Source organism: Petaurus breviceps, unplaced genomic scaffold (assembly GCF_028583685.1).
Source record: "Petaurus breviceps papuanus isolate PSGF00001 unplaced genomic scaffold, PetGlider_PUasm1.0 582, whole genome shotgun sequence".
NCBI classification, from domain to species: domain Eukaryota; kingdom Metazoa; phylum Chordata; class Mammalia; order Diprotodontia; family Petauridae; genus Petaurus; species Petaurus breviceps.
In genome coordinates this window covers 13,616,893-13,629,013 of record NW_027186390.1, presented here as the reverse complement: position 1 = coordinate 13,629,013, position 12,121 = coordinate 13,616,893, and the positions used below count along the sequence as shown (strand labels likewise).

At 35.6% G+C, this 12,121-nt stretch overlaps 1 protein-coding gene and 2 long non-coding RNA genes across 6 annotated transcripts in view; all 3 read left to right on the top strand.

Annotated features, from left to right (window-relative positions):
• Nucleotides 1-12,121, top strand: part of GMDS (GDP-mannose 4,6-dehydratase) — a 799,941-nt gene that overhangs the window by 227,060 nt on the left and 560,760 nt on the right. The window lies entirely within an intron of this gene.
• LOC138173563 (uncharacterized) overlaps nt 903-12,121 on the top strand; it is a 39,191-nt gene continuing 27,972 nt past the window's right edge. The window contains exon 1 of the long non-coding RNA XR_011171440.1: nt 903-2,633. This is a non-coding gene — a long non-coding RNA (uncharacterized lncRNA). The remainder of the gene's footprint in view (nt 2,634-12,121) is intronic.
• LOC138173562 (uncharacterized) overlaps nt 3,850-12,121 on the top strand; it is a 14,163-nt gene continuing 5,891 nt past the window's right edge. The window contains exon 1 of the long non-coding RNA XR_011171439.1: nt 3,850-4,872. This is a non-coding gene — a long non-coding RNA (uncharacterized lncRNA). The remainder of the gene's footprint in view (nt 4,873-12,121) is intronic.

The following is a 12,121-nucleotide window of genomic DNA, read 5'->3' as shown; positions in this document are numbered from 1 at the left end:
ATCTATCTATCTATCTATCTATCTATCTATCTATCTATCTATCTATCTATCTATCCATCCATCCATCTATCTCGGCTCCTGGGCCCCAGCACCATATCACCAGAGGCATCTGAAATTCAATATGTTCAAAAGAGAACTCCTTCACTTGCCACTCCACCCCCACCACTCCAAATCTGAATCTCTTTCAAATTTTTACTGTCAAATATTCATCCTTCCAAACACAACCTTAGTGTGTCTCTCCACAACATCTTGTGCATGGATCTCTTCCTTTTCACTCACACAGCCAAAGCTCTTGTTCGGGCTTTCATCACCTCATTAGTAGACTTCTGCAACTCCCTCTCCTTGATCTCCTAACCTCAAGTCTTTCCCCTCTTCAATCCATCTTCTGCAAGTGGGAACAGCTAAAGGGACTTACCTAAAATTCAGGTCTGGTTTGATCATGCCACACCACTCTTCCCTCCTTTCCCTTCCATCAAATTCCTGTAACCCAGGTTAGATTCAAATTCTTTGTCATTTCAAGCTTTTTATATCCTGGCTCTTCCTTTCCTTTCTAGCCTTCCTTCACTTTACACTCCAGTTCACACTCTGTTTCAGCCATACTGGCCTATGTTCTATAGGCATGATGCTTCATCTCCAGTCTCCATGTCCTTGCATTAGCTATTCCCATTGACTAGAATGTGCTTCCTTCTTACCTTTATCTCTTGCCATTCTTTCAGGATTCAGCTGATGCACCACTTTCTCCATGAATCTTTTCCTTGTCTCCTCTTATGCCCTGGTACCTCCTCCTCCTAAAACTATTTTGTATCTGTCTGTCTGTCTGTCTGTCTATCTATCTATCTATCTATCTATCTATCTATCTATCTATCCACACACACAGATATACACACATACATATGTATGTAAAATGTATACATTTTATATATATATTCACATGTGTATATGTTTTGTTCTCATTAAATATGGCAGTAGCATCCAGGCTGCTAATTGTAATTACTAGCTATGTAACCTTGGACATAACTCTTTTGATTCTCAGTTTTATAGGATCATTGAATCATAGATTACACTCTGGAACAAATTGTAGAGGCCATGGAATTGAAGCCCCTCATTGTACAAATGAGTTTTCTCATTTGTAAAATGAGAAACTTGGACTCTAGGATAATTAGGTAGTAGAAAGATTAGTTGTGTTCTGCCACTTAAAAACTGTTATCTTGAGCAAATCATTTACCTCTTAGTTTCCTTTTCCTTCAAATGAGAAGTTTGAAGTAGGTTGTTTTTGAGGTCATTAACAGTTCTAACTCTAGTGAGGGATACGTTTGAACAATAGTGAGTAGTCCACTTTGGATACAGTATTTATGTTTGGGAGCAGTGGGACCAACTAGAAAGGGCGGTTCAGGGTACATTGTAGAGGCTTTCAATACTAGATTTACCAGTTTGTGGTTGGTAGGCTCTTTATACAGTCACTCTCAAGAATATTTGTTGTTGAACTGTTGTTGTCGTCATTGCTGAAATGCTTAGAAATATAGGATTTAGAGGAGTAAATTGCCTTTATAGATGATCTAGTCTAATGCTCTCATTTGAGAGATGAAATGAGTCCCCAGGTAGTTAACTGATTTGTCCAAAGTTATACAGCAACAAACCATGATTGGACCTCATATTCTCTGCATGCGAGATCAATGCTCTTTCCATTTCCAGTATAACATAACAAAACTAGTTTTTACCAGAACCAGGATGAAAATCAATACTGTCGTCATCCTACTACATTTACCTTCCTTCTCCCACTCTCTACCCCCAAGAGCTATGGTGCCAGTATTACAAACCCCAGTTGTATTTTCCTTAAACAAGAGAACCCAATTATATCCTAGGTCATTCAAGAGATAAGATGAAATAAAGCAAAGTCTTTATTCTTGATAATTTTCATTATTTTCTCTCACTTCTGAATGAGTATAGTTATTCCCACTGTTTCACTTTGACTCGCTACTTACTGATTCGTTTCTCTGGGGAAGTGGATTATATGCTCAGTGTGACATTCCAAGTTCATTTTGTTTTATTATCTAACGCATGAGTGCATAGACATTTTGACAAGATAAATCTTAGGCTTGACCCTCACTGATGTTGTTTCATTTTGATAGTAAATGGACATTTCCACAATTATTTGTCTTGTAATATTATACTTTTATGTCTTCCATGGCATGTAATTTTATTTTATGTCTTTTTGTCTCAGTCCCTCAAATCTCAATTTAATACCCTTTTGATCAAGTTGATGAATCTCTAACCAGACACATGCTTTAACTTCTTTCATTAAACTTTGTCATTTATTTCCTAAACGTAAGTGTTTGCTATGATTCATCACTGATTAGATAATATTTCTCTTACGTACTATTACTGTGATAATTTTTGTAAACAATTGATAATTTTCTGGTACCTACTAGTCAAGAAAACAGTTTGAACAATTTGGGCTTTAGGGGGGAATAGAAACCTAGCCAAAATATTGATATGAGTAGATTGTCTCTGGGTTAATTATCTTAATGACATCTAGCTCCAATTTTGTCCCTACTTTCAGCACACATTGGACCACCCAGTTGTCAAAATCTCTGCTTAACAAGAAAAAATTGAAAGATTTCTGCTGTAGCCAGGTTAGCTATATCCTTTAAAATATCAATATACCAGACAAGTACCATTTCGAAATACTTTTAATGTTTTGTTTCTCTCTATCTGTTGACTCTGTTGTTGAACCATGAATTGTTAAAGTAATATTCAAACAACTTCTCCATAAAGCAAAGTCTTTAACCCACTTCATTTTTATTATTTAATAATAGATAATATTTTCTTATACTCTACAAAGGAATTTTAAAAATATATAATCTAGTTATATTCTGATTACAATTCTATGAAGTAGGTACTGGAGGTGGAATTGTCTGGGTCTCCCTCTGGTCCCTTTCACCAGGTTACCCTTCTTCTTAAGGTTGCTTTCCCTAACACTTTCTTCTGTACTTTAATTTTCAGTTTAAGATTAAATACATCTCCTTATTTGATACTGAATAGTCTCTGATTTCTTCTCTGGATAACCGGAGCTGATTTGTATTTCACCTATTTGGTTCACTGTCTGGCAAATTTTTCACATTTAGAATACTTATACAAATGTACTGAACTAAAATGAGAGTACTGAGACTCCCTTGGCTATGAATAATAGGGCTGAAACTTAGCCAACTCATGGAGTAGAGGTTAGTCAATCAAAAAACATTTAATAAACCCTAACAGTGCCATGTACTGTGCTAAGCTCTGCAGATACAAAGGGGGAAAAATAGCTGTCCTTAAGGAACTCAGGGTCTAACAAACATGAAAATAGGTAATATAAGACATATACCAAATAAATGGGAGCTAATCAGAGAAGGAAGGGTAGTAGCAGCTGGGGAAACTGGGAAAGTCTTTATGTATAAGGTGGAATTTTGAGTTGAGTTTTTTTGTTTTTGTTCTTTTTTGTTTTGTTTTGTTCATTATTATTATTATTTTGCTTTTTGGAGGGGGGGAGGCAGGACAATTGGGGTTGTGACGTGCCCAAGGTCACATGGATAGTGAGACCGGACTTGAACTCAGGTCCTCCTGGTTCCAGTGCCAGTACTTTATTATGGTGCCACCTAGCCATCCCTAATTGTGATGTCATTTTTTTGGGGGGGGGGTCTTTTTGCAGGGGGGAAAAGCAGGGCAATTGGAGTTGACTTGCCTAAGGTTACACAGCTAGTAAGTGTTAAGTGTCTGAGGCTGGATTTGAACTCAGGTCCTCCTAACTCCTGGGCCGGTGCTCTATTCACTGTACCACCTAGCTGCCCCTAAGGCAAACTTAAAGGCAGAGATGAGACTTACTCTCTTATGATTCCAGCTTTTAGCCACTCTCATTATCCAATTATTTGTGGAAGAAAATTTAAATTTAAGAATTAGAATCTGGGATCTGTTTCCCCACCAGAAGACTGTCAAAGAATACAAGGTTGTTAGGTTTTTTTGCGGGGGTGGGAGAGGAAAAAGGACTTTGGGGGTGGTGGATAAGAGAATAGGTGGTGCTTCCGATGGGAAGTGGAACTAGATAAAAATGATAGATCTTAGATTCTTATCACTCCAAGTCCTCAGTGATGAGAATAATGGAAGACATTCAGAAAAGACCTATTTTGCTTTTATCAATATGGAAGCAATTATCCACATTTCTGTTAAGCTTTGGTTTGTTTTCAATCAGAAAAAAAATCTTCCTTTACTATTCATTTCCAGAGAAATTTTCATAATATTTTATAAATTAATTTTGAACTGAAACATTTTATATGACAGTGTATGCTGTGAGGGCTTAACTGTATTCCAGATGAAGGATGGATAAATCCTCATCTTGGAGTCTGTTAAGTAGTTTCCTAAATTTAACTTGTCCTTGTATACCTATGTCACGTACAAAAACATAAATACATACTGTAGAATGTTTCTTGGGATGGAAAGTCCAGTCTGTTATAGTTTATTTTGAAAACTACTTCATCAGGTACAGCTTGTTTGTTTTCATTGAGGAGATTTTTTTCCATGTTGCCTATAATCTATTATTCATTTTTATAGCTATATTTGTACATTACCTATTTATATAACTATATTTGTCCATCACCTGTGCGTGTAACTAACTATATTTGTAACATCTGCCAGCTCAGATTCTATTTTTGACCACTGGAGCCTAGAGTGAATTGTAACAAATGTTATTTATTGCCCTCCGTTTTAACCCCTCAGAATACTCCAACTCTCCCTACAGCTTTCCTTTTTCCCTCTTTTATTCTGAGCACATTTGACACACAACAAAAGTGACTTTTGTCTTGTTATGGAAATGTGCCAAGCTGTTTGACATAATGACAGGTGGGATATTACTTAGTGCCGGTGAAATTTGGGCTGTATGGGTGCTTTGTTTCATCCTGGATTGTGTTTTGACTTGCATGTTTCTGACAGCCATTGTAGCATTAACCTTCTTTACTGAGTTTAGAACTTGCCTGAGAGAGTGAACTTTGTAAAGGACATAAAGGTTTTTTTTTTTTTTAATTACTCACGGATTTCTCCAGAAATTATGCTTTAGTATTTAATTAATTTTCCAATATTTTTTGAATTTTTTTCCTGCAGAATTATTTTTCTTGTTGTGGTTTAATATACATTTATGCACTTTGATTCTTGGTTTGTGGTACAAAATATTAACTATGGAGCCTTTCACAGAAGAACTTGGGAGATTATAAAGATCTGTTAAGTTCCTCTTACTTTGGTGAATACCTTTACCAATACAATAAATTTAAGATGGTCAATTAGCCCTAAAGAAGTAGAGATTTCTTCCTCTTGATGTTTTGCTGATATAGTTGTACTCAAACTCTTTGGAATAGAATATATATTTTTTTTAATTACAGATGGCTAGAATACAAGGGCATTGAACTTAGAGTCAGAAAACCTCAGTTTGAAATTTGGCTCTGTTCTTTTCTACCTTTGTGACTTTTCATGAATCATTTCATCTCTCTGAGCTCCATTTTCCTCATCCATAAAATTAGGAGGTTAGACTAGATTATTACTCACATCTCTTCTAACTCTAACTTTATGATTTATTATTATAGCAGTAGTGGGTCTATAAAAGTCAGGTTGCTCCCTTGTTTTGAGCATAATGTGATATTTAAAACATTGTGGATTTGCTTTTGTTTGGAAATGAAAATCTGTGGCTTTATAATTGAATGCTAGGCTTTATGGTTGCTAGACTTTCTGACATAATATCATTGAAAAATATGATATTCTGTGACTTGCAGGAAAAGCATGGTTTGACTTTTATGGATGAACCACAAAAATAGTTCAAAACATTCCTACCTCATAGAAAGCAATGTTATTTATCTGAGCATTAAATGTAATACAATGAAAGTTGCATAGACATTTTCTTATCTGTTACATCAGGTAACATTACAGCTATCTCTGCTTATCTCTGAATCTCTTTGTGACTGTCAAAAATGTGACAGTGATCAAAAACAAATGGAATCCATCTTCCTACTTTTTCTATGTCACAGAGTAAATCATTGGCTTCGAAATATATTCACCATGGGCTCCGTTTTCTTTTCTCTAAATCTCAAAATTCTTTGATATCATTCCCTAATTTTTGATGTTTTCCCCCAGTCTTTTGATAATAAACTGGCCCATGTCCTTGCCATGGACAATCACTACACTTTTGGCCTGTTTCCGTTTTCTCTTTTCTAAGGCAATTGCAACCCCAGTCATCTCCTGGCTCTCTTTCAGCCTCAACATGTCCCTTTTCTATTGTTTCCTTATTGCCTTCAAACATATCCAGATCTCTCCATCGTTTTAAAAGATATTCACTGACTAGACCCTTTCCCGTGGTAGGTATCTCCTATGTCCTTGCCTCTGCACTAGCCATCCCCAATGCATGGTATGAACCCCCTCCTGACCTTTCACTTCATTGAATATTATAATGGAAACCTTTACCCCGTTAGATGAAGCACCACCTTGTAAGAGTAGCTATTCCTGATCCTCTTTCCCAACTAAAGGTATCCTGACTCACTAAGTGTTGTTTTTAAGTCATTTTTCAGTATTATCTATTAAGTGACTTGCTAGTCACACAGCTAGTAAGTGTCTGATGCCTGATTTGAACTCTGAAAGATGAGTCTTCTTGACTATAAGCTCATCCTTCTCACTAACTACATTGTATTTTTTAACTTGTATTTTTTCTCTTTTCATTTATTTTGTATATGCTTGTATATCTACTTATTTTGTCTTCTGTTAAAATGTTAGATTATGGGAGTTATTTCATTCTTTGTACTTCTATCCCCAGTATCTGCCGATCTGACCATGTTATTTCTCTACTCAACCAACTCCAGTGTTTTCCTGTTCCTTCTAGGATAAAATAAAAACTCCTTTCTTTAGCTTTTAAAGCCTTCTATGACCTGGCCCCAACCTATTTTTCTAACATCAGTGGACATATTACTCCCCCTCCTTCACTCTGCTGTCCAGCCAAACTGGACTCTTTTTCTGTCAGAATGGACACTCCCATCTCTTATCTCCTTGTCTTTGCTCTGGCTTTGACTCTGGTGTGTGGAGTGTACCCCCTCCTCATCTCAGAGAGTCTCTCTCTATTCCTTTAAGATGGAATTTAGGCATCATCTTCTGCATGAAGCTCTTCCTGATCCCTTCAACTGCTACTACCCACCCTCCCAAGCTACGTTGTACTTAACTACTTTGTATATGGTTGTATTTATATGCTACACATAACTGTGTCTGTTATATATGTACTTGTTTCTCCAACTGGAATTTAAGCTCCTTGTGAATAAATATTCTTTATTTCTGTATATTCAGCTGGCACGATGCTTGGCACATAGCAGGGACTTTATTAAACCCTCTTTGATTAATTAGTAGATACTTAAGTGATTAATAGCAATGAGAAGTTCATTTTTTGTCCTCTGAATATTGGCCTTGCTTTCCAAGAATAGTCTTAATATCAAGACCTTTCAGATCTTTGATCATGCAGAAAGATGTCTAGACTTCCACTTTTCTCCTAGGGACCCTATATAACAGTCAGTCCTTGGACAACTTGATTTCAAATACCCCAAAGGGCAATGGAAAAAACTTACATACATATTTATGTGTTATGAATAATAATTTTTCATAAAAAATGGCATAGAGGCCTAAGTTATTGAGGAGTTAGACTGGCCATTTGGGCTCATTGATTGATTAGGATGATATTCAGTATCTGTTTAGTCTGTTTCCCAGTACAAGTTTTTCACTCATCTTGTGTTAGTCACATGCAGGGATGTGAACAACAGAGGTGATTTATTATCCAGTCTGCCTTAGTTTTAATCTGTTCACAGATATTTATTTACTGACAAAGTGTTTAGTAAATGTCATGGAATAGGAATGCTTGTTTATTACATGATTGTAAACTTGAGTTTTTCATTGAAATAAACTTACATTGTTTAAAAAAAAAAGAATTAGAAATGTCCCCAATTATACTCCTAAGACAATAGAAAAAATAAGACCACATCCATGACACTGACTGGATCCTTTATGGAAGATTTATGAGAAAATATAGGGAAGAATCATACTGGATAAGCAAGTCATTTGCATCAGTGAAGAACATAGTCATACATATGAAATTATAGATCTTTCAAAGTATCAGGATACCTTAGGGAATCTGAATATGACATATATAGGGGAATCTTATTTAATGTTTAACGAGTAGATGCATGCAAAAACACTCACATTCACATTTGAACTCTGCAATTTTTTTCAAATTTTAGATATTGTACAAAAATTAGATAATTATAGGAAGAATTAAAATAATAATTTCTTTACATTTTAGAAATGATAATTCCAGCTGATTATATTTTCAGACTTCTAGGACTACTTTCCTTGTGCTTGATTTATGTGACAAAGTGCTCATGTGGTATTGGTGCCAGATTTTCATAATTGTAGGAAATGTGTGATAGTTTCAGCTGTAAACTTAATGGACTTGTTTTTAAGTCTATTTAACCTTTCAGTATTTTTGTTCATTTAACATTTACTTATTTTTCCTTTTTATCCCTGCTGGTTTGCCCTTGGAACTATGTTGTTGTTTCTTAGCTTACTTTAAAGCAATCTATTAAAATCATTCTGTTATCAGATGTGACTATATTGCTACAGGGAATAATCTCCCAGTAGAGGAAAAGGTCTAGTTAATGAAAAATATGGTTTTATGTATTAGGGTGTCAAATTTTTAATAATATAGTCCTCTCTGTTATTCAGGATATTGGTATTAAGGAGAAAGGGAGATGATAAGGACAGGAGCGTGGCCATATTTAAAATTTTACCAGTATTATAAAACTTTGGGGCAGATAGGTGGTACATGGGATAGAGTGCTGGGTCTCAGAAACTTAGTAGCTTCGTAACCCTGGGCAAGTTACTTCACCCTGCTTGCCTCAGTTTCTTAGCTGGAGAAGAAAACCCCAAATGGGGTCATGAATAGTCAGACACAGGTGAAACAACTGAAAACCAGTGCTTTAGTGAATCTTTAATTTGCATCCTTATAGGTCTTATTAACCAAACTACTAAGTAAATAGATCGATGTAGTGATTTATTTTTACCTTCTCTCTCCATCTTTGCTTGTTCTCCAGTTCTGGTCCTAACTAGGCCCCTCAAGTGGGAGGAAAGAAACATAGTTCTGAAGTGTAATCCATTGATTTTATAATCAGTGCCTGAATAATAGAGGATGTCATGCCTTAATCAGGTAAATTGGCAGGTACATAAAGCCCTGTGCTGAAAGAAATCAAGGTTACTTTTCTATACAGCTAATTTAGCAAAGAAAATGTTAACTACAAGAGATGCTTCTCACCCTCTTATGAACTTACTAGGAATGGTGTGGGGGAGGGAAGTGGAAGGAAGAAAGCTGTTGAGAGTTGAGGGATAAAGGAAACATAAGCTTGTCATCCTTGAGGTAAGAATTTGCACAGGGTGAATACCACAGTCATTATATCCAGACATGACAGCATGCATCAAGACTGTTACGTAAAATTGGGCACACATTGCACAGCAGACTAAGTGACAATTAGGCAATTGTTATAAATTGCAAAGCTGAGAAATGGGCTTCTTAGGTTTAATACCTACAAAACACTCCTTGTGAAAGAGGCACACTTACATAAAAGCAGCATTATGCTCTAGATTCTAGTTTGATATGCCTTAAGTCCTGTTAAACTTTGTTTGCCAAGTGCGGAAAGGTTGTTTTTGTCTGTGTGAACAGAACTTAATGTCTTTCTCTTTGCTCCTGTTTGTATTCCTAGCACTTACTACAGTTCCTATATACAGTAAGCACTTAATAAATGCTAACTGCCTTATTGCTTAGTCTTTTTGAAATCTCTTAGATTCCTCTGATTTTTGAATGAAATACTTTCAAATTTCCTTTCAGTTTTGGATGAAGATAATTACAGGTTTCGTCTTGAAATAATTTTAGAATTTTTTTTTGCAATCACAGTGGTAGATAACCACAAAATTGCCATAATTGTGGAGATTTTGCCAATTCTTAAATGAATAATGGTGTTTCAGTAAGAAAACCTGTTTTCTTGTCCCAACTGCACCATGTGCTAGCTCTATTAACTCTGGCAAGTCATTTAACCTCCTGATCCTCAGTTTTATAATCTGCAAAATGGTTTTGATGATAATATGCATCCTGACTAACAAGAGTTGTTTCAGCATTCAACTGAGTAGATGTGAAAGCATTTTGAGAACTATAAAGTCATATGAAAATGTAGGTATCATTTTTATTAATAATGAATAGTTGTTTAAAATTTTTTCTTTGAAAAACTGACAACATATCTACATTCTTACAAAAGATATTTACCCACTCTTCCAGAATTGGTTGTATTTCATAATAAGAAAATAGAAAATAATGATTCAATTAATTTTCATGTTATTAGTGGACGTAACATTAGATTAGAATGAAGGAGGCCTGATTTCAAGTACCAATCCTGCCATTAACCTGCTTTGTGATATCATTTATCTTTGACCATTTCCTTCATCTATATGTGAAAATTTTTATATTTGATTTTTCTAATCACATGTAAAAACGATTTTTAACAGTTTTTTTTAAAAGTTTGAGTTCCAAATACTCTTCCCCTTCTTGCTCTCTCCCTTGAGAAGGTTAGAAATATGATATAGACTATTCATGTGCAGTCATACAAGTCTTTTTTTCTTTATTAGCCATTTTATGAAAGAAAACAAAGACAGAAAAACAAAAATCCAAGAATAAAGTTTTTTTTTTTTAATATGCTTCTATCTGCATTCAGATTCTATTAGTCCTGGGGCAGCTAGGTGGCACAGTGAATAGAGCACCAAAGTCAGGAGGACCTGAGTTCAAATGCAGCCTCAGACTCTTAGCACAAAAACTAGCTGTTTGACCTTGGGCAAGTCACTTAACCCCAATTGCCCTACCTTCCTCCCTCCAAAAAGCAAAAACCAAACAAACAAAAAACCAGATTCTATCAGTCCTTTAGAGGTAGATAGTATTTTCCCTCATATATCCATTGGATTTGTCTTAGAACATTATATTGCTGAGAATACCTAAGTCATTTACAGTTGATCATCATTCAATAGTGCTATTATTGTGTGTAATACCCTCTTGGTTCTGCTCACTTCACTGTGCACCATTTTGTATAAGTCTTCCCAAGTTTCTTGGAAAGCATCCTACTCATTATTTCCCCTAGGGCAATAGAATTCCATGGTAATCATATAGCACAGCTTTTTCTGCCATTCCCCAATTGATGAGCATCCTCTCAATTTCCATTATTTGTCACTACAAAAAGAGCAGCTATAAATATTTTTTTAAATATAGGTGCTTTTTCTTCATCTATAGAATAAGGGGGGGGGTTGAATTGCAAAATTATTAAGGTCACTTTCAGCTCCAGCATCTATTCTAATCTAGTTCCCCTTTCTAATGTATAAAACTAATGTAAGTAGAAAGAGCTCTGTACTTTAAAAGTCCGAAGACTTGAATTCTCATCCTTGAGGATGCCACTGAAATATTCTCTTTACAGCCTTTCCTTCTCTCAGTTGTATTCCCTCCCTATCATGTATTTAACTATTTCTTATTTGTTTTGCATTTATTCAGTATATATTTATTTATGTCCTTGTTTCCCTTGAGAGAATGCAAACTTCTTGTGACTAGTGAGCAGTTATTTTGGACTTGATATTCCCAGTTCCAACCACAGTGTCTGACATATAGTGGATATTTAATAAGTGAATATTAATCTAATGATTAGGAAGATTTCTGAGATCATTAGTCTGAGTACTCATTTGTTTTGTGCAGATCACAAACCCTTAAGGCATTATATTTTGTTATTCTTGTCCATTTCCTTACCTAATTACCTTATTGATGATATCTGTTTAGAAGAGCCCTGCCTCACTTAAGTGCAATTCACTTAAGAGTCAGAGCATCTCCTTCCTGATGTCTTGGTCCTCTTTGAGAACGAAGGACAGACAACAACCTGTGAGTAGTAGTGGCTGCCTCACTGGGGACCCAACTGGTCAGTTCCAGTTGGGCAACACAGCTTCCTTCCTTCCTTCCTTCATTCCTTCCTTCCTTCCTTCCTTCCTTCCTTCCTTCCTT